Raw genomic sequence first — 26,999 nt, 5'->3', positions numbered from 1 at the left:
AATTAAAACTTATTTCGGTAGTTTTTGGGCACGCTCACCGCAGCTGGCTTTGTGACGAAAAGCACCTTGGCCGTGTGACGCAGTTTCGCGTGCACTGAATCTTACCGGGACAAGTTTTGGCGCTTTCTCTGACCCCAGACATTATTGTAACTAATTTCGCTACTTTTTTGGGTACTTTTCAAGCACAGTGGCCGCGCTCGGCGTAGTGGCGCAGTTAGCGAAAAGCAGCTCGGCTGTGTGCCGCAGTTAGTTTCGCGTGTACTGAATCTTAGTGGTAGAAGTTCGTGACGCATTCTTTGACCCAAAAAATATTGTAATCCATTAGGTAACTTTTTGGGATATATTAAGGCGTGCTCGCCGCGCCTGGGGCTGTGAAGCTGTTAGCAAAAAAGCAAGCCAGCCATAGTGAGTTAGTTTTGCGTGTACTGAATTTTAGTGGGACAAGTTTGTGATGCATATTATAGCCCTGCAACAACATATACCTTATTTCGGTACTCACGCTTGTCGAAAACGCGACGAGCGATGGCCGATAGTGATAACACGGGAATGTTGCTTGCGCCGGCAGGACGCGTAAAAGATAACACTGAGGAGCTCAAGAACTTGACATTTATGTGTTCTAAGCGACTGAAAACAGGCTTTTCACCCACGAATCTGTCTTGAGTACGACTAGAAGGCATTCTGCGAGCGTGTAACATGGTCTGGTTGAGCCTGTGTTGTAGCCACCTCTGTGTACTTGGCGTACCATCGCGTCGACTGAGGCCAAGTTGTTTTGGAAACGCGCAGTCACCCGTGTATTTGTTATCTTAAAGTGCAGGAAATAATGCTTGAAAATCGGATGTTTTCTTCACATTTAATGGCATTGTTTGAGAGGAGTTATTGCTGCGAAATGTATGTACGTAGAAGTGAATTTATCTGTAGTGCCGCTCATTCACCACTTACGCACGTTTCGCCTCTACAAGCAATACTCCTGTTAGGTCAATATACGAAAAAAGATACATGCTTGTAATTTACTTTCTTGCAGCTGATGGTATCCGGTGGAGCTTCGTACGGCAACGACTGCTGCTTACCTGGTGCCACAACTTTGGGTGAATGCAGAAGAAGCCCGGAACGAGCATTTATATAGAGCAAAATAAACATTTCATCATTTCAGAAGACGTCTTTCGTTTTCTTTATGAAATTGCACGTGACAGATTCGGCGCAGTCTTGTAACGGTCGTTCGCAATCATTTCTACTAAACAATGAAACGATTCCACGCCAAGGCCACGCGGGGTTCAGTAGAAGCGAAAAATATATATATATAAATGAATGCTGCGCCGAGCAGCGGAGCCGGCGCGGCGTGTACCAACTGGTTTTCAAAACGCGCGCGTCCAGAACCGAAACCGGAAGGAGTTAATACCATCCGCTTGGTGTGCTACAGTCAATTCGGCCGCTGGGCTCTATGGGAGTGTCCGCTCTTGTTGAAATTTCTTTCTCTATGGCTAGGGCATAGAGTCTCTCACTACATTACCTAGAGGGAAATCTGGCGCTGTTGCGCTGTGGTATGCATGGGAATGCCGGCATATTGCGGATTCGGATTGGCATCGTTCTCGTAGAGACAGGACACCTTGAAGACGCGCATGGCAAGTACCGTTCCGTCTGTCACAATGATTCATTTTCTACTAGAACAGCACGTGAAAAGCTGTTTTAGCTTTATTATTACGCAAAAACATGTTTTGTTTAACTATGAGAACTTGTTGTGTGTACGACTACATGTTACCTAAAAAGTATCAGCGGGTCGCTAAAGTTGGAGGACAGACGACAAGGTTCGCGCTCGCTTTGAAACAGTTGGTCGTCTGTTCTTGCTTTTCTTCGCTTGGTCATGCATGGTGGGTGAGTAAAGATGTAATATGCGTGAATGGAAACATTTTATGAAGATTTTACTTTGAGAACGCGTTATTTGTGTAGCCATATCCACGTTTTAGACGAAGCCTCTTACAACACCAGCCAACACGAGCCTCGCAGACACATATACCGTCATTCCCATGACGGCACGGTGCTCCCTTAAGAAACTCCCATAGACGGTGGCGCCAGATTACCCTCTAGGTGTTATAGTGAGAAACTCTATGGGCTAGGGCATACAAGCATCGGATCAAAAAAACATATGCACTTGAGCTATGGAACTCTTCCCTTGCACTTGGATGGAGCCAAATTAATACATTTGCTGTTAACATTACCTACCTTATAAAGCCTCCGTTCTTCTTCTGGATAGGTCATCAAGTATCACATGGATTTCTGATTCATACTATTGGCCACGTTAATATAAAAATTAAAGATTATACATGCTTATGCTCCCTTCATGTCTTTTATGCTAACATCTGGGTAGCCGAAGGAAATATGCCTGAAATTACGCTGTTTGACCATTGTTGAGTGCGAAAAGTTTATGTTGAATGAAGCGTTTATCAACGAAAATGCGTAACAACTTGGTAGCGTGGGATACGCACATATATTACCACATCTAGTGACGGTGTAGAACCATAGTGGCACAACTACAAGTCACGAAACTAACTGTTTATGGGGCGAACATGCGCCCACAAAAGCAAGTAACACTCAAAGCACAACCAAGCGGAAAGCACATTCCTCAAAATCTAATTTGCGGGTCAAGCGCGTCGGCTATTTGTACGTGGATCATCCAAGATTCCAGCGTAATCGCTGGTGCTTGGGTGCCTCCCAGGATGTATAACACTATTCACGTCACGCATGCAATCTGATTACACAAGGTTCAGCCGTCAACATAGACAACATATATAATCAGCGACAACCATCGAGGATGTTCCGATACATCCAAGCAAGTCCGGTCACGAGAAAAAGGCCAAAGAACGTACGCGTGTGTATATATCATGGCCATATAAAGCCAACGGACAAGAGAGAAAGAAAAGGATGCATAAAGGCAAGGAGGTTAACCAGAGGTAGTTCCGGTTGACTATACTTTACACGGGGGAAGCAGTAAGGGGATAAAAAGAGGAAAAGAGTGGAAGGGGGAGACAGATAGAGGCAAAGAGAACCAATTAATACAATATATATATATATATGATATTGAATGAAGGGAAAATCGGACATCCACCCGTTCGTAGCAATTGCTACAAAGGAAACCTATACGGGTTCCTCGAAAGAAAGGCCTCAGAGTTGACGAACAATTCGTCCTGGTCCGGGACTCGAACCCGTGACCACCGCCTTTCAGGGGCAGCCGCTCTACCATCTGAGCTAACCAGGCGGCTAGCAGATGGCAGGGTGAAGTCGAATTTGTCGACAACACGAAGCAAAGGCACGAGTTTGACGTAGTAGTTCTGCGGAAACCCGCAAGGTGGAAACCCGCATGATATTCGTGTCATTTGTGGCTCGGGAAGAAAACACTCAGACGCTGACGCCCTCTCCCATTCGCCCCTACCTTCCGAGCTTGCCTGCTCAACAACGTCCACCTGCGATTCGTCATCACCGACGTGCCGGGGGGACAGCGCAAAGATCTATGGATCGCTTTGCCGCTTGACCATATATCTCGATCTTCGCCTCACTCACCCTCACTCATCCTTCGTCGTCAAGCTCCACACTTTCCCGTTCGCGAAAGCTTGCTGTACCGTCGCAATTAATCGACGGCCGCAGGTGGCTCCTTGTTATTCCTCGTCATCTTCGCTCGGAAATTTGCAGCGTTTTCCACGATGACCCCCAATGTGGCCACGCTGGCCACATTGGGGGTCACATTCTGCTGGCCACATTCAAGACGTACTCCCGTCTTCGCCTACGGTACTACTGGCGCAGCACGTATCGCTACGTTCGTCAGTATGTTCGGTCATGCCTTACGTGTCATCGCCGCAAGACACCTCTTCACAGCACCGCCGGTCCTCTACAGCCATTGCCTTGCCCTGCTCGACCATTCGACCGTGTTGGAGTCGATCTTTTCGGTCCCCTTCCGAACACTCTTGACGGCATCCGGTGGGTCATTGTCGCCGTTGACCCCCTCACACGGTATGCGGAAACATCTGCGCTGCCAACCGCCACCGCGAAAGACGTAGCTTATTTCCTTCTTCATCACGTCATTCTGCGACATGGTGCACCACGTGAATTGCTAAGCGACCTTGGCCACGTGTTTCTCTCAAACGTCATCGACGCCCTCTTAAAGGAATGTCAGATTGCACATCGCACCGCCTCAGCCTACCGTCCTCAAACTAACGGCATGACGGAACGTTTTAATCGTACCCTTGTCGGCATGCTGGCGATGTACGTGTCCGATGATCACACGAATTGGGACCGAGTACTTCCATTCATAACCTACGCTTATAACTCTGCCACCCAAGCTACCGCTGGTTTCTCACCTTTCTTTCTTCTCTACACTGTAAACAAAAGTTAGCCGACATTGGGGTTTTTGCGGCTCATGAGCTTTGAAGACTACCTTGCACCAGAAAATTACTCTGGCATGAGGCAGTAAAATGCGTTACATTACATCGTTTTACTACCATCTCTGAGAAACGTAGTGAAAGGATGTCATGAGCCGGCTTTACGACGTACGGAGTTTTAGATCACGTGACCAAAAACCATCTATTGAGAGTTTAAAACCACGTGATCTGGAACCAACCTGAAGATCACGTGATTAAATACTACCACTTTACTCCCTAAGGTCTCGATCATTGCAAGCTCCGCCCAATCCAGTTAAGCCTATGCTCGGCGACAGGCACGGCCGCGGCAGAAATAGCAAAGATCGATGCCGTGGCGGTGCATCCACCAGCGGAACGGCAGAACGTTGGAAACTTGGAACGTATGTACAGTACGTCGCGTAAGAGGTGCCTCAAGTGGACGCGGCTTCCTGCCGGCGCGCCGCCCGTTGCACGACCGACGAGCCAATCGACTGCATTGCGTCAGTGCGAACTCACCGAAAAATAATGTTCCGATTCCGCTCTGCACGGCGAACCGGCGTGGCCATGCTCGCATTCAGCGACAAAAATCGCCTCAAGAATCGTTCCTCGACCGATCCTCTCTACGGCAGGTAAATATCTTGTCGTTCGCGAGGGATACCGCCATCGGCCGGCAGCCTACAAACGGCGAGTTGTCGCGTCTGCTGCTCCGGCCGGAAGCAAGCGTGTCGGTCAAAGTTCATTGCCAAGCACAAGCCCACTTTTTCATGCTTCTACGAGCTAGAAAACGACTGTCTCTTGTCCACTTTGAAGCTGTGAACGGAATCGTCACGACCCACTGTAGCACAAAATAAACAAAACGTTGGTAAGTTGTAGTGACAGTCAATGGAAAGCCTCACGCACTAGAAATAGATGCGATCATGTCGAGCGGTCTCACCAATTCAAGATGAGGGCATATAATCTCGTAAACACGACAGCTAGCGCTGTAGGAAGCGTGTATACGAGCGGTGATCATGAATTTGTGCTCAGTAGGCGTCAAAGAAGCCCGTAGGCCATCCACTATTGCAAGCAGACGGAGCTGCACGGACGGCGCGCTGATGGGCTCGTGTTCGCCAGCTAAAGCGGGAGACACACGGCCCGATTCGGTGTCCGATCCGGCGTCCGACGCGCCTGAACGGCAGCCGGAATCGAGGTGTTTTGCCGTGCCGAACCGCCGGATCGGACGTCCGGCGTGCGACAAACCGGGCAAATTTTCATCGTCTGATGTGTCCGACAACCGCACTGACCGCACCGTCGTTTGGCCGCAGCTAATGTGACGTTCTCTGACGTTCCCTCCACGGAGGCGGCGCTGGCAGGCCGGTTTCTCGCCGTCTTTTTTTTTCCTTGCCTGCTGCAGTTTGTTGCCGACACGAAATAGTTACCAGTTCAATAAAGTTATCTCGAACGTGTGCTTATTATGCAAAACAGCGCCTAGTACACTAGCACTAAGCTACCGTCGAAATCGGGAGCCGCGACGCGAGGGCCTTTCCGTGGGCAAACAGCACACACCGACCGTCTGAGCGAGGCTGCTCGCTTCGCTTGCACGTTTGCCCTTCGCAACGACTGCGTCGAGTAAACCAATTGTATTTAATTACGGGCTACCTAAGTGCACAGCGTTAATTGTTTTGGCAAAAATAAGCCCTCTTCATCGAGCTCGGGCTGAATCAAGCGCCGTCGGCCGCAGCGTCCGCCTAGCTATGCCTGCCGGCCGTATCGCTGGCTGTCACCGGAGCCGTCAGTGGACAACGCGCCGTCGTGAAGTGTTCTGTCATTTGCAGGGGCATAATTTTATTGACAGTGTTCACGTAAAGCGAAGCAGTGTTGTGCAGAGTTGTTTATATTGCGTTTCTCGCCGTGAATATGTACTCAAGCGGGGGGGGGGGGGGGGGGGGGCTGGACCTGGGCGGAGCTTACGCGCCGCTCGACCGTTCGGATCCACGCACGTTGGATCGGACGCCAAATCGTACCGTGTGTCCCCTGCTTAAAGCTCGCTCATGGTTCGGCGTAAGTCCCTGTATATTCTTTATAAATAAGGAAGCCTACCTAGGCACTGTAAACCCAACAATTGGGGCCTAAATGCCTGCCCTCCTCCCAGCTGCGGCTTCGTTTGAGCGACAAAGTCCGATTTCGAAGGCCGTGCTTTTGTAAACTGCATGCCACTGAAGCGGTTGCGAATCTTGAAGGCAACATCCGCTTCATTTTTTTTTAATATATACAGTACATTTTCTTAAACTTCGTATAAAAAAGCGCATATTTATACAAAGTTAACACTTTTTGACCCAAGAAATTTGTTAAAGTGTCCCTACCGATTGTTGTTAGGAAAAAACACGTAATTTTCTCATTTACGATACATTTTTCTAAAAACCGTAGAGTGGCGCCACTGCAGTATTTGTTTGGTCGACATAACACGTTGGTTGTAGTGAATGCACCTTGCAGTAAGGCGGTATTTGAGTTATATTTTAGAAGTGCCTAGACAAAATCTGCTCCTTGTCGTGTGCAGTAACCATCGCAAACCCTCCGGACTTGTGTAACGCCGTTAGTTCGCCGTGTGTTTCGTGCGATCTACCAGTGTCGACAGTGAGTGTCTTACTACAGCGCCCGTCCGAGCTGCCTTTGTTCTGCCGAGCTGCCTGCCCGCGCTCTCGTGAAAAGTCTGGTACTGGAGCTTCGAATCGTAGTGTATGGAAGACTGTTGAAGGTTGTGCTTTTGTGGAGCTGGAGTTCATCGGAAGTTCTACAGTGCTTGCGCCAGAAAAACGTCGGTGCCTCGGTACCTTTGAGACGAAGGAGCGTTGGCCAAGTCTTTCTGAAAGGTAAGCAAGTTTGGCCCTTGCGCGCATTCTTGAACTTATGATTTACGTAATGAACGTTGTGTAACTAGCTAGAGCAACGCGCTTTCTGATCGTAGGTTGGCCGTCTTGCTGTGCACATTTAGCAAACAATTTCACGAAGCCTTCCTCTGATGTTACAGCGTACTTGCATTCTGCTGTAAAATATATGCTACCCGCCTTGATTGCTATGCCTGAATGGGCACACAATTATGAAAACACTGAAAGTTGCTGTTCGTTCGGTAGTTTTCTGGCAAGAAGTTATTCGTTATATATTCATTCCCGCAAGTACAGTACATGTGTAATGTATCCGTCGATGTATCATGGGCTTCGCGCGTTGGCACACGATTCCTATGTTTGACGCTTAAGCAGATAGAAGCTTGTATGAAGATTTTTCTATGTATACAGTTTGGTTTGGATGACCACGTCGCGAGAACCTGTGTATTTATGTTCTTGAGTGTCTTCGCGTATTTGTCTTCTATGTTGCAGACCCGACATAGGCCGATATTACAGTAACGAAGTTTATTTTTAATCGAGACATTTCAGAGACCGGCCTTTAAGAAAGACATAGACCAACCAATTCTTACGAACGGGATGCCAGCTCTTGCAATCGTAGGTTATACGGCAGTGCGTAATAAAGTAAGGACTGCGATTTTGTAGCGATACTTACCCCTCGATTCTATACCACTCTTGTCGCCCACCGCAAACGGCCGGCTGTTCCAGTACGTAGCACGGGCCGGGGCGACGGTCAAACCACTAATGAATAACGAAAAGGAATAGCATCGCTACAAAATCGCGATCTAGCTTTCAGAATGCTTTTCATGTGCTTAATATTTTTGTTTAATCCAATGCGCCACGTTTTACTGCATATTTGAGTTTTGTTTTTGATTGTCCTGGTAGCCTGTTGTTGCTGATTTCGTTCCTTCCTGAAACTTCGCTTGTTACAAAATATCAGTGTAACCTCCTTAGATATAACAAAGAGACATTTGTGCAACCAGACGCAAATTCATGCAGCTGGCTGTGTGAGGCTCTCTTTGCAATTCCACATGACACTGGTAAATCACAAATTCCCAGGTTCACAACACAATAAATTAAACATTTCTTACTTTTGAAGGCTATGCGGATTCTGGAGGCATCCCTACATCAAGCAGGAACCTGCTGCACTGCTGGAAGCTGGACAGCACGACAATAAAGCACGTGATCTGTGTGCTTTCTCAAAGGTGCGTACAAAACTGGCGCTGCCTTTCGAGTTGTAGGACACATTTGTGTAATATGCAATCATTTTACTGTATTGCCATTTTCAGGATTTCTAGTGGCTGATCATGAATTTTATGTTTTGGTGGAGTGCCCTCAGTTTAATGAATTTACCTAAAGTAGCCTCATCTGAGTTAAATATAATTGGACGCTTGAGTAATTATGCCTTATATACTCCATATAGACTATATTAATCTAGCCAAAATGCCTTTTTAAGAACCATGAATTGAGGTTTCGTGTCTCGAAAAATGCGTTGTACCGCCTAAAGACATGGTTTAGGCAAAAGTGCCTTAAGCAATGCTTTCGCACAAAAGTTGTATCATCAAGAGTTTCATAGAAGCCTGTGTGGTCGGTATGAAACATGACAAAGAAAGACATAGACCAACCAAATACAACATTAAAAGCAATACATTTTGGCTTCCATATGGAAGCCTTGTTCACAATAAGGCTAAAAAAAAGTGGAAGTGCATATTTAATTAAGTAAGTTTTAGCATAAGATGGGCGTGGGCTCCTTGGTTTCAGATAAACGTGTGTCCTGTTGATTGCATCTCCAGGGAATCCGGGTACAGGCATGGCTTCCAATTTCTTTCCTGGCCGATTATGCTAGACACTATCCAGTCACTATTGTGTTTAGTCATTGCTGCATGCTCTGCCAAAGCATTTGATGCCACTCTTTTCTCATCCACGTAGTTCTGATGTTGGCGTAGCCATTGTTTAAAGTTGCCCATTGCCCTAATGTAGATAGTATTCATATACACGTTATGTTTCAAAGGTCAGAATTCATGTCAGTAAAATTTTTGATACGGGTTGTTACTGGGATGGCCACCTCGTTGGTTTAGCATGGCTTGTCACTGGGATTGCTCTCTTGTTTGTTTAGCTTCTTGTCGGGTTCTTATGGATTTGATTTTGTGCACAATGAGATGTTACACACCTTGCATATACATGAAAAAAAGGTTTACAGCAGAGATAACATATATGCATGGGCATATATATGTGTCAATAAAATACCCAAGCCTCATTTCTGCCTACAGAAAAAGAAGTTATTTCTCCTCGAGGGCATGACTGCTTCCAATAATGAACCTCCAAGGGAAGATTTTCTCTAATCCCCATTTTTGATATCTACATGCTTATGTGGCATGTACAAACTGGACGAGTGGTCTAAATTTTAAATTTGAGTAATAATTGCAATAAATAACTCATTTCACCTGTCTTCTAATGACTCTAAAATTCTATGCTTCTACCTTGCCAAACCTTTTATGAAATTAGTTTGATGAGGCCCAATATACAGGGCTTTCTAAATTGAAGGTATCAGTACCTATTAAAGACTGTGCTAACTATGAAAATGCTGCTTGTGTATGTGGTTTATTCTTTTCTCAGACAAAAGCTTTACACCCAAGTGCAGTCAGTAAATCGAAAACAATTGCGTCTTGTTCAATAGTTCTCGAGCACTTGTGCGTCACTATAGTCGGATACAACTTTAGAAAAAAGGGGAGGCCCCGCCCAGATGACTGAAGCGCGACGTCCGATTGCTTCCGCGACTAAAATAATCCCGCTCAAAAAATCGTGCTTCGGAAACGCGCAATTCTCGGTATAAATAAAGACTTTGATGACTGGATTAGTAGAGCTCTCATGTGCTACAGCACATGCCAGATCGCGACAGAAAAATAACCCCGTGCCTTCCACAACGCTGCCCGTCGTCTGCTCTTTAGCTTCATTGCAAGTGGCAAAAGTAGACAGAGCAACTCTGCATGGCATTTGTGCTTGTTTACATGTACACGGCACATTTACTACTCCTGTTCCGAGCTTCAAATGAATCAGTTGCTACTGAACAAGTACTTATATAAAACAATGCATTTATCGCAACCATTACAAACCCAAGATGCTCAGTGTCAGCGAAAGCACTGGGTTAAAGGTGAGGAGGGAGGTCAAAGCTTCGCATATTTCGGGTGGCAAACTGTCGACACCCTCGTGAAAACGCCCACAAAATGTGGAGAAAAGAAGAAGCGGCACGAAGTAGGACACATGTGCGCTGAGGTCGTGTGCACGATTTCTTTCACCACAACGAGATACCGACGATCGAGAAGATCACTAACGAGTTCTCGAAGCGTATGTGGTGTTATGTTTGTGCCCTGGGATTTGCCTGACGGAAGGCCAGTGCTATGGTTTGTCGACCGTGGAGGCAGCATTCATCCCTGCATGGTGCCTGCCTGCTTCGGACACGACTACGTGCACGGCTCGGGTTTTCTCGCGGCTGCACGGCGTCCACGACGGAAGCAGCCACCGGATCACGGACTGCTTTTCGGCCCCTCCCCGTCCCGGCAGCAATGCAACCCCCCCTCCCCCTCGTTTGTCCGGCGGCGCCCGCACCACAAACGACTCCCGCTGTGTTGGGGACAGTTTCCAAAGGAGGGCTGTGTTTCGACCCAGTGCCTTGCAGTTGGTTCCCTTTGTCCTATGCGGGCCATAAAACTTGACCGGCGCACCATTCTGACCGACCGCCAAATCGTCCCGACGCCGCAGCGCGGTTCAAGGAAGCGCCGGCCACCGAGAGCGGCATTAGGACACCGGAGGCTGCCCGGACCCTCTCTCTCTCGACCTTGTTTCGTCCTTGGGGACTGTCTGGGGGATCTTTGGACTGAGGGGTGTTATTTAAGCAGCTTGCAGCTGCTCTGTTGGTCTCTGTCCTGATAACGACGACAACATGTAAACATTGTATAAAGAATTATTCGCAGAGAAAACTCTCCTCGTCTCTGACTCTGTGTGAAGCGAGGTCCAGACCTCCTGCCAGCCACACATACCTCGGCAAACGCAACAATGGATCTCCCATCACTGAAGCGGTGTACTGTGTGTCAAGCACAGCAGCCAAGCATTCTCCCGTGGCCTCTCAAATAAATAAGCAGTTCATTTGATGATATATTCCTTTTAATGGAAGCCCAATTCTGAAAAAGCAACGTCCTGCACAGATCATGCTCAATATAAGCGTTGGCATGGAAACGTGCTGAAATGCCGGAAAATCTGAATGCAAATGCAGTTATTAATCCTGAATAACTATGTGGGGTCCGAAATGCTCATTCGGGCATCCACTGTCCAGCTTCACACGAAAAAGCAGTAGTCAACGTGAATGAAATTGACAGCCACTCTTAGCAGCCTGCACGCCAAAGCACATTGTGCTTTGCGTGCAGTTGTGCTGCCCCTACTGTTTTTTCCAGACCGTTGAGATGAATAATGCCAATGTCAGAAGGCCCAATACTCTATTGGGCAGCCACCTATGAGCATGACGGGCCCTGTGATGAAATAACAGTCATCAGGGCACGCTTCAAAGGCACCTTTAGCAGTCTGCACGTCAAAGCCCAGTCAAGCCGTCACCACTGTTGGTGAAACGGCAGCAATCAATGCGAGAATGACAGCCACTGTTGGCAGCTTGCATGCAAACACACATTCATGTGGTGGCATTGTTTATTTTGGTTACCTGGCCTAGGCAAGTAATGCGAATATGACAACAATTATCAAACATCATTAGCTTAGTTAGGCCCAATATACTCAGTCGGGTAGCTATTAATAGCAGTAGTCAAGGGCACGCTTGAAAGGCACCATTAGCAGTCTGCACGTCAAAGCGCAGTCAATCCGTCGCCACTTTTGGTGAAATGGCAGCAATCAATGGAGAATGACAGCCACTGTTGGCAGCTTGCATGCAAACACACATTCATGTGGTGGCATTGTTTATTTTGGTTACCTGGCCCAGGCAAGTAATGCGAATAAGAGAACAATTATCAAACATTAGCTTAGTTAGGCCCAATATACCCAGGCGGGTAGCTATTAATAGCAGTAGTCAAGGGCACGCTCAAAAGGCACCATTAGCAGTCTGCATGTCAAAGCGCAGTCAATCCGTCGCCACTTTTGGTGAAATGGCAGCAATCAATGGAGAATGACAGCCACTGTTGGCAGCTTGTATGCAAACACACATTCATGTGGTGGCATTGTTTATTTTGGTTACCTGGCCCAGGCAAGTAATGCGAATAAGAGAACAATTATCAAACATCATTAGCTTAGTTAGGCCCAATATACCCAGGCGGGTAGCTATTAATAGCAGTAGTCAAGGGCACGCTCAAAAGGCACCATTAGCAGTCTGCATGTCAAATCACAGTCATACCGCAGCCATTGTTGTATTTGTTTATCTGACCGGGCAAGTAACACCAATGTAAGCACAATTATTCACCCTGAATAGCTCTGCTAGCAGTGTGCTAAAAAATGCTGAGTGAAGTTGAATGTGTTTTATTGAGGCAATTATTTAATTCACAAGCCATCGGCATGTCGATCAACGGCCAGGTTCAGACAATGTCATTTGTGAAGTAATAAAGGGTGAACGTTGCAAAAGCTCTTAGTGCACTGCTTTGCTGGGCTCCATTCACTGAATAATGTCTTTGCAACGGCGAAAGCGTCAGACAGAAATCACACCCCACTGCACATTGTTATTCATGCTGAAAATTTTCACCATCATATGTGATAGGCAGTGAAACCGTTTGTTTACTAAGACTGCATGCATGAAAAATTCAACAGCATAGCAAGGTGTTTCACAATATGCAGCCTTTCATGTGCACTTCTGGCTAGCTGCCACATGCACTGACGCATAAACATGAACAGAGGTAAGAGGCAAAGTTACTGTGCAACCCACATGACGCTTTTAAGAAAATGTATCTCTAAACCTTTCTGTTTTGATAGGCGATCAAAATTTGTTTTGAGCAAGTTGGTTAGTCACATTGCAGCAACAGCACAAGAAAGAAGGACAGAAAACGCAGCGAGTAGGCAGATTGAGAAGACGAGGTACACCAGCGAGAAAGGTTTTAATGAGATGGAAGAGGCCAGTTGTGCAGTGTACAGGAGTTAGTGCTTTGAATGAGATTGGCTAATGAAAATGTGTAAAGACTTTGCTGAAAGAAAACTAGCAAAAACAAATGCTAATATAAAATAAAAGGACAAATATGAGTAAGTGCTAACACGCATGGAAGCAGGAACGCTGGCAACACAACTTATGCGTGACTGTGCCACAGCACGCATTCTACAGCTTGCGTGCGCGGTGAGCACTGGTGGAAAGAAATCAATCGACGGTGCTATACACAACGCTCGAACACCGCTGTTAGACGCTCGGCTATCTCACTGTTGACAACAATCATTCACGCTAAGTTGACGGCGACAAATCTTTGCATTGGAGGCTTCTTTTGCAAATATTTTCTGTTGAGACGCTCGTAGGTTTGTTTCACGCACGCACGCTTTTCTAATTTCTCCTCAGAATGGTTTTGCTCCATCACTTTACCCCGTCCGACGGAAAATGCAGCGACACGGTACACGAACTCACCCGCAGCTGACAGCAGGCACCAGACTTTGGCAAACTTTTCTTGTCCTAACTTCACTCGGGAGCGAAATAAAAAACATGGAACAAACAGGCAGGATGTGTGTATGCAGCAGTCACCGAGACATCCTGTTTTCAGGCAAAGCATGGCGCAGCATCAAATGCTCGCTGCAATGTTTCTTCGCCGGATCACGGCTTAGAATACACGCACGCAGCACAGATGCCGCATCGTAAGCTCGCAGTAATATTTCCGGCATGATAGACAATGACAAACTGTTTGGGAATTCACTGTGACGAGGCATTGACGCACACAGCTGACGCGACTTGGCCTAGTTCGAAGCCCGGGCGGCCATCTTCTCCGACGGCGGGCCACCGGCCGTCCGGCGCGTGACATCAGTTCAGAGTGCGCAACCATTAGTGGATGCTCGTGTGCATCCGCCTCGGAGGAGTAAACGCCTCTGTTTTTCTAAAGTTGTATCCGACTATAATCGAGCACAGCTTGACCCTTGGCCTAATACTAAATCAGGCTTGAAGCTTTCAATGTCTGCTAATCGCTAGAACAGCACCAGATCTCATTCTGTGCCAAGGGGTGGAACGCATTCGCTTAGAGCTAGGCAGATGAAAGTCTTTCTTTCGCATTGAAGTTCCCAATACTTTCTAGTCTTAGGTGAAAGTACACAGCTCAGCACAACGCACGTATGGTATACGTAAGGGTACTTTGTTCTTTAAACCATATCAACAAGAAGCAGCTACTTCCGTTTTTGCACACCTTACCCTATTTCCTAACCTTTCCTTGATCAAAAGTGTAGAAAATTAATCTGTGCTTGTTCTATTGTTTCACAGGTAGACATCGGCGACGGTGTATATGTTGAAAAGTGCCTGCTGAAGAGGCTGCGCCTGGATGCTAACAACTCAGGCTTTCAGTTCGCGGGGGGCCTCCTTAAGGCTCCTTTTACAAAAGAAGAGGTTGAAGGGAGGCGCTACACATGGATGCGCAGCGATTGTTTGTGACATCGTCACTGCTGGCAGGCCTGGCCTGCCTTTTCGCTTCGTTCTGGGTCTTCCACGTTATCTACTCGAAAACGCCCACAGGGTTTTGACATTTATTGAGCACTGCTTTCTGGATTTGAGCTACACAAAGCTGCAGGTGAAAGCATTGGATTTAGTCAATATTTACTAGAACTATTGCTAGGCAAAAAAATTTTCAGATGCATATCCTCAAGAAAGTTTCTGTAAAAATTATTTTGCCTAACAAAAGCACTCGTGGGTTCTGTGGCTGGCAGCTTGCCCAAGCCATGTAGCACAGTGCTTGCTTTAAAGGGACACGAAAGGGAAAATTTATTTGAGCGTTATTAAATCATTTTTCTACAACACCGAAAAAACAACTCCCTCTAAGAGAATTGGCTTGATAAGCCAGATAACTTGCAAAAACGAAAACTGGTGTCGCCACCACCACCTTATAATTCCTGCACCAGCTCGCTGTGATATGGAATTTGACGGTGTCTGTTCGGGTCTAGCTAATGTTCTACTGGCCAATATTGATGAATTCTGTTGTAAAGGTGTCAAAGAATATACTTAGTTGAAGTATGACTCCACACTGATGTGCGGGCACTGCATAAAACTTGAAAGTTAAATCTTCATTTTCTCATCTATTAATCCACTTATTGCCACAATGTTCATGAATACAGTTCTGAAAGATTGTTTTATCAGTCTAAAATCATTTATTGTTTCTCTTTAGTATCTCTGTAATGGACCTTTAGCAACAAAATGTGTGTTAGTTTGCGACAGGTATTCTCAGCGGGGGCAAGAGCACCAGCAGCATGCTCAGTGATTCTGTACCAACTGATAATTTGAAGGATGTCCTGTGCCACTAGGGTTAGGCCAACATGGCTCTGTGTTAATCACCACAAGTGTATTATGCAAAACTTAATGGCCCAGAAATTGGTAATTCAGGGGGGAGTTGAATTAGCTGTTTATTTTTTTTTTCTTTATCATGGACTTCTCACAATACACTTTGTCACAACGCATTCACTTTAAAGTAACTGGAGAATAAGGTGGTTTGGTATTCAGACATGCCTTCTGTGTGTAAACAGTGTTAGATGAGCAATACAAAGATACACCATAGATGCTGACTGGCAACATGAAGGGGTTTGAGGGCAGCTACGAATATACATCCTTGTAGTCGTACCTATAGCACTATGTTCAATTTGTCACACAAGCATATGGCATCCATCACAACTGCATGCCTAGAAAAAGACAAGGGCAACACACTCAATTACCTTTTATTCTATCTAAGAAGCACTACAATATTTAGGCAACGAAATCGACATCTGGCTTGTACCCATAAGTACTGCAATACAGTTGTATAACATGTTCCTCTTGTGTGGAAAAAGGGCTGCATACGTTTTCTTTGAGCACAAGGGGGAGTGGTATCAGTTAAAGCCCCTCCATCCACGCGCCACTGCCGCTTTCTTAAGTAGCGACAACCTTTGTTGTACGCCGCCTTTTCCCCTGACATCAAATCCGGTTCCAGCATTTCCAGTTTCAAAGTTTCCGGTTCCGGCGTTACCGCTTCCTGGAGTTGTGCTGCGGGAATTTCCGCTTTGACTGCCGATGGTGAGATGCCCACGCGTGCTTAGCAGAGCTGTGGTAGTCACCATGAGAAGAATGCAAAGGCGACAAGCTGTTGTATTCCGCTGAAGTAGTAATTCTCAATCGCTGTTTTCTAAATGCACGAAAAATGGCAGTGGTCTCCAAGCGCCCAGGCACTACATTCCACTGTACGTTGTCTCGTGGCACAACCCGTCGCAGGTTGACGCGAAACAGCGAACACGATCAGATCGCTGGTTACAATAGGCGGTGGTACTTGGATGGAATCGCATTCACAGTTTAAACCGCAGCTGGTGCAATTAAAGCCTCTCCATCGACGCGAAAGTAAACAACGTTAAGAAAAACATAGCGTTACTTCCACTCTGAACAGGAAGCTGCAGCTACGGAAGTTCCGCTTGACGCCGGAAGCTAAGGGGGCGAGTGGCAGAGGAACGTGGAGGAAGAGGGTAGGTTGGCGGTACTTAACCTGGTCGGCGGAAACGTGTATGGAGGGGCTTTAGTATCAGTTAATGGCTGTTTTCACATATATGTTTTGTCGTGTGTATTAGCAATCACCACTTTCCTTATCTGAGTGAGGTCATTTTTTAGAAAGTTTGAAAGTTTATAGAACATGTTGCTCATGGTTGTTGCAGTTTTCTTCCTAACTATCCATTCATTGCACTGTGCACCCATGTCTTGGGCAACTAGCTGTTTGAAGGTCAGCATGCTATCGATGGGTCTAATGATAATCTCTAGTGCCCTCTCATTTGCTTGTTGCAATACTTAAGAGTTAGATTTTGTATATTGTGTCACTGGTTTATTTTCACTGTACTTTAGTTTCACTACATCTTGAATGTGTTGTGATAGTTTTTCTTTTGCAATGAAAGATATGGTGGGCAGTTGCCGACACTAATGTTTCGCTGGGCAGTAATGGTCATTAGCAGCAGATGCTAGCTGCCCTTAAGTGCAATGTTTTTATGTTGCATAGTATTGTTCATGATCCATTGAATGCACTGCACGCACATGTTGTGGACAACTGCCTGTTTGAAGAAATTATCTGCATATTCAGTGGGTCTAATGTGAACATCTCTACTACTGACTTAGCTTCACTACATCTTGAATGTGTTGTGATAGTTTTTATTTTGCCGTGACAGATGTGGTGGGCAGTTGCCGGCACTAATGTGATAGTACGAATGCTTGCTGTATTTACCACATGGTTGTTTCATTTCGTCTGAGGCAGTAGTGGCCGTTAGCAGCAGATGTCATTTGGCCTTAAGTGCAATATTTTTATGTTGCATAGTTTTGTCCATAATCATCCATTGAATGCACTGCAGACCCATGTTCTGGACAACTGCCTGTTTGAAGGAATGATCTGCATATTCAGTGTGTCTAATGTGAACATCTCTAGTACTGCCTGTGTATTTGTGAGTTAGATTTTGTATTGTGTGTCATTTTGTTTTCGCTGTGCTTTAGTTTCACTACATCGTGAATGGGTTGATAGTTTTCCTTTTGCAGTGAGAGATATGATGGGCAGTGGCCGGCACTAATGTGATAGTACGAATGCTTGCTGTATTTACCACATGGTTGTTTCATTTTGTCTGGCGCAGTAATAGCCGTTAGCAGCAGATGCCATTTGGCCTTAAGTGCAATATTTTTATGTTGCATAGTTATGTTCATACTAATCCATTGGATGCACAGCACACCCATGTTCTGGACAACTGCCTGTTTGAAGGAATGACCTGCATATTCAGTGGGTTTAATGTGAACGTCTCTAGTACTGACTGTATATTTATCAGTTAGGTTTTATATTGTATGTTGCTTGTTTTCACTGTAGGCTGCTGAGCACGAGGTCGCGGGATCGAATCCCGGCCATGGCGGCCGCATTTCGATGGAGGCGAAATACGAAAACACCCGTGTACTTAGATTTAGGTGCACGTTAAAGATCCCCAGGTGGTCGAAATTTCCGGAGTCCTCCACTACGGCGTGCCTCATAATCAGAAAGTGCTTTTGGCACGTAAAACCCTATAATTTAATTTTTTTTTTCACTGTACTTTAGTGGGATTGCACATTGAATGTGTTGTGATGTATTTTATTTTGCTATGAGAGATCTAATGGGCAGTTACCAGCCCCCGGTCTTTGTATTAGTACAAATATTTATTATGCTTATCACAGCATTTTGTAAGGCTATAGTTTTGTGATGATTAACTCATGCCTGACTTTTTTATGAGAAACATGTCACAACTAATAAACAATCACTCATGCTTGGGATCCATGAAATCATCCTTGTAATCTTTCAATTGTCTTCGAACTACTTCCACATCAGGCCCAAGAAACTCCAGAACGCGCTTGAAGAATTACTCTCGGAAAGAACCGAGAAAACCTGATGAATGAGGTAAAAAAATACTCCGAGATCAGCTCCAAGAAACCACAGAATGGGCTTGAAAATTTCTCTCAGGTAGAGCTACGAAACCTTGATAACGAGGTAAGAAAATACCCCGACATCAGTACCAACAAACTCGAGAATAGGCCTGAAAATAACTCCCAGGAATAGCCTAGAAAACTGGATGAATGATGTAAAAAAGTAATCCCACATCACCTCCAAAAAACTCCAGAATGGGCTTGAAAAATTACTATCAGATAAAGCTGAGAAAAGTTAATGAAGGAGGTAAAAAAATACTCTCACATCAGACCCAAGAAACTCGCGAATGGGCTTGAAAAATAACTCTCAGGAATAGCCGCTAGAACTTCGTGATAGGAGTAAAAATATAGTCGCACTATCGTCCCTAAAAACCTTCCCACAGATTAAAAAATTACTCTCGTTTCTACATGCAAAAAACTTGGTCAGCATGGTAGTAAATTTTTACCTCGACTGGTACGTAGTAAAAAAAACCCAGAAACGGGAATGCGATACAGGACGAGCGGTTTACTCCCGTTTCGCGTTATTTTTGTTTAGTGTGTATGGACGTGAACCATCATACTACATAGACACAATTCTGCCATACCGACCTGACGTTTTTGAAGCGACACCTGTTTCTGAAGCGGATGCTTATGCAGAAGAATGCCGTCAACTGGCACGTTCATTTACCACGCAAGACCGTGTCGTCAAAAATCTCTCCATGACGCATCTGCATCTACTGCCCACAATGCCCCCGGAATGCTGGTTCGGGTATGGGTTCCATCCACCACTATCGGCCTTTCTACCAAGCTCTTGTCCAAATACAACGGTCCTTACAGAGTCCTAGAGCAAACGCCGCTCGTGAACTATGTCATCGAGTCTGTCGAGCCAGCTCCTGACAATAGCTTGGATCCGAGAGCCTGCCTGCGCCACAGCAACCACGAGCTCATGCCGGTAGCGATGGTGCTGTGGCGCAGGCAGGCTACTCTTCTTCGTTGCAACATATATATATATATATATATATATATATATATACAGTGAAGCAGACGCGCGTATGAAGCGGTTTATTGACGTTTCGGCCGGCGTTCGGCCTTCATCAGGCTGGTATATATATATATATACGGGATTCATTTCGACCACTCGGGGTTCTATTACGCGCACCTAATGCTTGGTACTGTTACGGTTGGCGTGCAACACCCCTAGCAAAAAGGATGCTCCACCACCATGCCTTATCGAAACGAAGGATGGATTCTTAATTTGTCATGGTTGTCTCGAGTGGATGCCGGTCAGGCGGACGCCCCGCAGTGTTCACAGGCCACTTTGTGTGTTTGCGTGAAAACCCTTTCCGCCAACCAGACAGGATCCCCGCGCTGCCACCAGCGGAGGCACGCTCGTGAAGACGTTAACTGGGACAATGGATCAGCCTCCTATCCCCAACCAGACGCCCTTTCCACGAACTGTCAAGCTCTAGAGGAGAACTTCCGCGAACCAACGTCGCCTAGAAGAAAGGATAAGCACCTATGATCCCGGACCTGCTGGTTGCCACCGGCGGGGGCAGGCTCGTGAAAGGTCGCCGAGTGAGTGGGTGCCGCCGCCAAGCACCGTGGAACTCAGTGCATATCACGTGACGTTGACGTGAGCAAGATCACTCCTACGACTTTAGTGGGCCTATGTAAAGGGTCCCGCAATGTACTTTTTCACTTCATTCTCTTCTCATCTTTCAGCAACCATTGAATAAACGGGGCAAGTTTCGCACTAGCCATCGTCGCGTCCTTGCCTGGTCGCCATGGTCTACCAGACGCCTGCCGCCCGCCGACAACGCTACCCAAAAGTAACGCCGGTCGAGCTTCGCTAAACAGGCGTCGCAGCTGGTCGGCAACGGTGAGGTACGCCACCCTGGAGAACGCAACAGTACACGGGAGTTAATTCTTCCATTTAGCCCCCATCGAAATGCGGCCGACGCGACCGGGACTCGATCCCGCACCCTCGGTCTTAGCAGCGCAACGCCATAGCCACCCACCACCATGGCGGGTCATATATATATTTTAGCGAGCCCTCTTCTTTTTCTTCCTCCGTTCCTCTGCTTAATTTCTTGACGCTATATGTCTCCTTTGATAGACACTGGCGCCATCCATGGGCAGCCGGCATGCTGGCTTGGGCGTCTTGTATGTCAAGTTTACGCTCGGCGGTAGTTTCTGGCGTTTGTTTTCGCGCTAGTGCGGTCTGTTTAGTATGACGTGGCGTTTTCTACGTGGGAAACGGTCTGTGAGGCGCACTGAAGTTCTTTAAGTCGGCATGGCCCGCAGTTTCGGCTGGCTTTGAGGCAGGCGGAGCACCCAGTGCGATTTGTGCACGCTTGTTTAAACCTACACTCAGCTTCGTAGATCAGCTCTGCATGCATTTGAGAATTCGATTCAATAATGTGACGTTACTGCAGAATTCTTGGTTGTAGGTACCTGCTAAGCTATGGTTTCGCAGCAAGGAGTAGTTACGAAACACAGGACGATCCTAACGACGTGTGGATGTTTCTGCTGCGTAATATGTTGTACTGTTTACTTTGAATAGCGTTCGAATCATCTGCGGATACATTGCGCGGCTACATGGTTCGTTTGGCGAGGTTTCCACACACAAATGAAGTAGTTTTTGTTAGTACTAACAGCATACCATGTATACAGTGTGAATCACACTTGTCAGGCGGTTGAGTGATTCACGGTGGACTGCGCGATCATCCAAAGTAGTGGTAAGCGCTGAGTTATAGATCTGTTTGTTCTATACATCGCATAGTCAAAGCATGCGGCAAAACCATGTGAGGTCTTACTGCAGTGTTAGCCAGTGTCTTCTTTTTTTTTTTTTGCGGGAAAATAGGTTAGAAACCGATTTTTGTTGTTGTTCGGTCTCGTTCGTCCCGTTCACTATGGCGCACTCATCCGTTTTGGGGAAACTGTGTCCTCACAAATAGCCATCGGGTTCTTTTTATGCAAACCCCATTGAATATTATTGTTTACAAGTGCAAAAAGGCAAAGCCGGAACACAAATCTTAAATGTATCATGCTAGTCTACCATTCGCCGTGATCGCTGTGTTGAGCGACGCCATCGGCCTCGCACAGGAGGGTGACGTAGTCATACCATCGTAATTTCAGGTCTACTAGACTTGATATGTGCCAGAATGGTACCGGTGGCTGACGCTAATATTTTACAACGATTGGCGCATAGGCGTCTCAGAGTTGCATTAGGTAGGCCGTACACGAGCACTCTTATGTTTTAGTTCTTTCGCCAAGCGTTGAGACAGAAGATTTTCCAATTCACGCCGGCAGTTCACAGACACCGCTACCTCTTCGTCAAGTAAGAACCGATGCAGCTGAACATAGTTCGCAACACATACACACACCGCGGTTGATAATGCGCGTCAAATAATTGCGCAGCCAAGAGGAATCTCCGCATACTGTAGTTAACGCCCCACCGAACGGCTACAGAGGGGTTCTTAGATGTACTCGTATAAACTGACATCTCGTAGATTTCACAGAGAACGAGCTGAAGCATCTCCAAATTGTGCCGCAGCACGCGACGGCAACACATTCAAGCAGTTCAAGCAACACCGCGCTGGCTCGCACAAGCTAGAGAGGAGGAAAGGCTCGCCGCGAGTCCTTTCCTCCTCGCCCGATGGAAAGGCCCAAACCCTTTACGCGGAGTAGTTTGCTCCAGAGAAACGAGATGGCGCCTTCAGCGGCGCGCCGCACGTTGCCTCAGCGAAAGCGCAGAAATAAGAAACTATTGCCGTCCTGCCCTGCTAGTGTGTGACCAGCTGTCGGAAATGTAACTTGGTGTTCGCTAACGCGTTGTGCTCAATTCATGCTGCAAAATGTCGAGCGGTATAGGGAAGACATGTGCAGTCATCATCATCATCATCATCAGCCTGGTTACGCCCACTGCAGGGCAAAGGCCTCTCCCATACTTCTCCAACAACCCCGGTCATGTACTAATTGCGGCCATGCCGTCCCTGCAAACTTCTTAATCTCATCCGCCCACCTAACTTTCTGCCGCCCCCTGCTACGCTTCCCTTCCCTTGGGATCCAGTCCGTAACCCTTAATGACCATCGGTTATCTTCCCTCCTCATTACATGTCCTGCCCATGCCCATTTCTTTTTCTTTATTTCAACTAAGATGTCATTAACTCGCGTTTGTTCCCTCACCCAATCTGCTCTTTTCTTATCCCTTAACGTTACACCTATCATTCTTCTTTCCATAGCTCGTTGCGTCGTCCTCAATTTGAGTAGAACCCTTTTCGTAAGCCTCCAGGTTTCTGCCCCGTAGGTGAGTACTGGTAAGACACAGCTATTATACACTTACATGTGCAGTAGTTGGCTACAAAAATAGCGACTGTATATATGACCCAAGTCCACAGACCGCTGCTACATAGGGAGTACCTGTGTTGCCGATCGCCTTTCGCGATGCATGGCTTTTCTCGAGTATGAAAAAAATTCATGCATCAATTCATTCAGCGTTGTATCGCTAACCTGCAAGAAGAAAGCACTTTAACCGTGGAACTTCGGCAATAGCCAGTACCGCTCGTTACACGGTGACATAGGGAGTAGCACCGCTTCCTGGCATAGTAAGATTCTTGCATGTTATCCACACAGATCCACCCCAACTCAAATACAGACTTAAACCTGCTCTATCGCCAAAGTATCAAAAATAAGCAAACGGGCGCATACTTGAGTCAATGCAACGAAGCATGGGTGAAGGCGTCGAAACAGCGACAGCACAAGAATGTTCGAAACTGAACGTTTCCTGACTGTCCACATAGAATGCGAATGACTACCTATAATACGTCTTTGCTACAAGCTATTAGAAAGTACAGAACAGAATGCGAATGACTACCTATAATACGTCTTTGCTATAAGCTATTACAAAGTACAGAGTATCTACGTTCTAAACCTTCAGCGCAGCAAGAACAAACGCAGAACAGGCGTGCGCTCCCGGGCAGTACTTCGTCTCAGTCAACATTCAGCCCTGTATAAATCGTACATGCGGCGACAAGCGTACTTTCGTCAAACAAACGTGCTTTCAAAAAAAGCTTCCCCTGAAAAATGATTTATATCACCTTATATGCTTCCCTCTATCCAAAAGAACACAGGAAACACGCAGTAGCGGCAGTAGCTAATAATAAAAGCAAACTAATCACGAGTCTCACGGCAGCGGTATCAGACATAACCGAAGCAGAGGAAATAGCTGTTGCACTGGCAGCAGAGGAAGGATACAGGATAGGAAAATCCCTCAACATCCTAACAGACTCACAAGAGGCGTGCCGAATCTATATCAGGGGTAGAATAAGCAGCACGGCACTCAAGATCCTTAGTAGAGCACCGCTCTATGAAGGACAACCTACACACAACATAATCTGGATACCAAGCCACGCAGGGATTCAGGGCAATGAAGGGGCGGACAGCTTAGCTCGAGGCTTCACCATCCGAGCGGGCACCTCAGTCCCCCCGGGAGAGCCTCAGATTACTTGCGGGGACAGTTATTCAGAGCTGCTAAACCTATATAGGGGGCGAAGATTCCAATACCCCCCACCACACAAAGCGTTGACGAAGGAGGAAGCCGCAGGATGGCGTAGACTGCAGACGGGTTCCTTTCCAAATCTTTACATACTAAGCAGGATGTTCCCCACACAATATTGCGCCGTATGCCCGTGGTGCGGAGCAAGGCCAACACTATATCACATCACATGGGAATGCGAGAGAAACAAGACATTCCACGAACATACAACACCAAGTGCGGAGCAATGGGAGAGCCGGCTCACCAGCTGCGAGCTAGGGGTCCAAAGGGCCCTCATAGCACACGCAAGCGAGGTGACCCGACTCAGTGGTGCCCTGAACTAGGGACCCACCCAAGGCTGAAGAGGACCCAAAGTTTTCAAGAATGAAGACTTCGTCCTCAACTCACTAATATCTTAAAGAACCAATAAAGTTTTCCATTCCATTCCATCTCTACAATATCTGCAAACTGTACATTCATCAGGATGCCCACAGTGTGTCGATGAACTATAAGTTTTCCATAAAAACAAAAAATTAACTTTAAGCTCTATAATGCACGATATCATTTGCACTCATCGTTCACACAATGTTTACAGGTACCCTACACGTGCGTTAAGCTAAAGAGCATACACTGTTGTAGCGCTCTATAAAGTCTGACTATATAGGAACTTTTAGTTAAGAGATTTCTATCAACTGTAGCCTTCTGTATAGTATGACCATAATAAATAAGTTCACACAGAGATCATACACGATCTCTTTCAGCATTTTTAAAAGCATTTTACCTTCATTCACTCTACATAAGCACGCTATAAAATATCACCTTATATGAACTGACAGTTCTTGGAATGTCTACAAAAAAGTTTTCCAAAAATTTCGTTTGTCTTTAGTAAGCTCTATGTGCATTTTTGTTGGCTGCTTTCCAGCTACAAGGAGATGTACATAGTCAGACATTAAATATATATATATATATGATCTCTTAATGTGCACATATGCAGTATTTTAACTTTAGGCTCATATTGTGGCATATATTTAGAGTTAAGCAACAACTTGATTTGGGGGAGCTGGATTGACGTGTAAAGCGTTTAAACGGCGTACTGACTTACTGCCTTACACTATTTATCACGTATTATTTATATCAACTAATATCAGATATTAATTCGCAATGGGCCGCTCACACGCTGCTCAGGAAGTCTATCAAGTACGTTGCTTGCACAGAGTGCCAGAGGCCATGCTTGTGCCATACCAAATAAAGGGCCATTGTATTTCAATCAGTCAGGGGCTATTATTAGTTTTTGTGTATACTTTACGTATCGCACGCGGTCCTTGATCAATAGAAAAGCTAATGTTGCATGCTGAAAATGAGGGCTCCCTGATTCGGGTCCCATGAAAAACAGCCGAAGTAGCAGGCTTGTTTCAACATCCACTCGTATTCCTTACTTGCCGTTGAAATTCAGAGCCAACCGGTAAACGCAATCACACACTCCAGCAATTTTTAAAGCCTTAAAGGTGCTTGTTTGTCCCGTAGTTAGCACCCCGTACCCTTAACGCTATAAAAATGTAATGCAAATCACAGCGAGCTCGCGATACACGTGTGATGAGCAAGGCCGTAGTTGAAAACTGTCTAATAATTCTGACCTTCTGGTGCGCACTCAAATATCTGACGCGACAAAGCTTATTATCAAGGCTTATTTCACGCCGTTTTTATGTCGCTTGTTGCAGCTATCATCATGGTTACTAAAAAGCGGAAAACTACAAAAGGTTTGATCTTATCCCTTAAGAGGGAGGGTGTTAGCCATATGAGGCAAACCAAGCACCCTTCGGTTTCGGACCCTGCGTGTCGGCGCAGGACGTCTTCCTACTACTACAGTACGAGATACTGCACGATAAATATGTATTGGCACCGGATATCAAAACGGCCTTCGACGCATCTCGCACCAGACTATTTTGGAACATCTGGAAGTAGTGAACTGGAGAGCACGCAATTACAACTACGTGGGCTCGTTCCTCGGTGACCGCATGGCCACATTCGGACTATAGGCTCCATGAGGTGCGACAGCGTCAGCTGTCCCAACAGAGGCACCCCCTCAGGAATCTATACTCTCTCCATTGCTCTTGAATGTAGGGATGAGAAAGCTAGCCCTGGAGCTAGATAAACACTCGAATGTCGACTGCGATAGAAGCCGATGACATGACGATCTGAGCTTACCATGTAGAGGTCCTATGGGGACAAGCAAGAAACTCTTCAAAAGGCCACAGACGCACTCGTGCAATACGTTATGGCGGCGAACATGGTGTGCGCACCCGAAAAATCGGAATTCATTCGGGCGCTTGCGCAATGCCCCCCAAAAAAGGAGGAAGAAGACGAAGGACTGGGTGCCAACCAATCTCTCTCTCTCTCTCGACAGGGGGCCAATTCTTCGAGAAATGAAGACACTCATAATATTGGGGATGTGGATACAGCAGAACGCTGGAACCCCCCCCCCATTCCACACCCTCCAAAAACTAAAGGGCCGGGTCACGGGAAACGTGGCCAGAATGATACGAAGAGTGGCAAGAAGCAGAGACGGCCTCAGCGAGGTAGATACCGTCACCCTGGTCCACTCATTCGTAATTAGCCGCATCACATAT

The 26,999-nt window shown here is 46.4% G+C and overlaps 1 protein-coding gene and 1 long non-coding RNA gene across 4 annotated transcripts in view; one reads left to right on the top strand and one right to left on the bottom strand.

Annotated features, from left to right (window-relative positions):
- Positions 1–26,999, bottom strand: part of LOC129380663 (uncharacterized) — a 66,416-nt gene that overhangs the window by 22,444 nt on the left and 16,973 nt on the right. The gene's annotated exons all lie outside the window — the stretch shown is intronic.
- Positions 6,823–18,716, top strand: LOC140213620 (uncharacterized). 2 transcript variants are annotated; one of them, XR_011890526.1, is made up of 3 exons: positions 6,823–7,234; positions 8,364–8,469; positions 14,694–18,716. It is a non-coding gene; the product is annotated as an uncharacterized lncRNA (long non-coding RNA). The 2 variants fall into 2 exon arrangements; XR_011890525.1 differs by lacking the exon at positions 6,823–7,234 and having other exon boundaries at positions 8,007–8,469.

This window comes from Dermacentor andersoni, chromosome 10, assembly GCF_023375885.2.
Source record: "Dermacentor andersoni chromosome 10, qqDerAnde1_hic_scaffold, whole genome shotgun sequence".
In the NCBI taxonomy this organism is placed as follows: domain Eukaryota; kingdom Metazoa; phylum Arthropoda; class Arachnida; order Ixodida; family Ixodidae; genus Dermacentor; species Dermacentor andersoni.
This window is presented reverse-complemented; position numbering and strand designations above follow the sequence as displayed.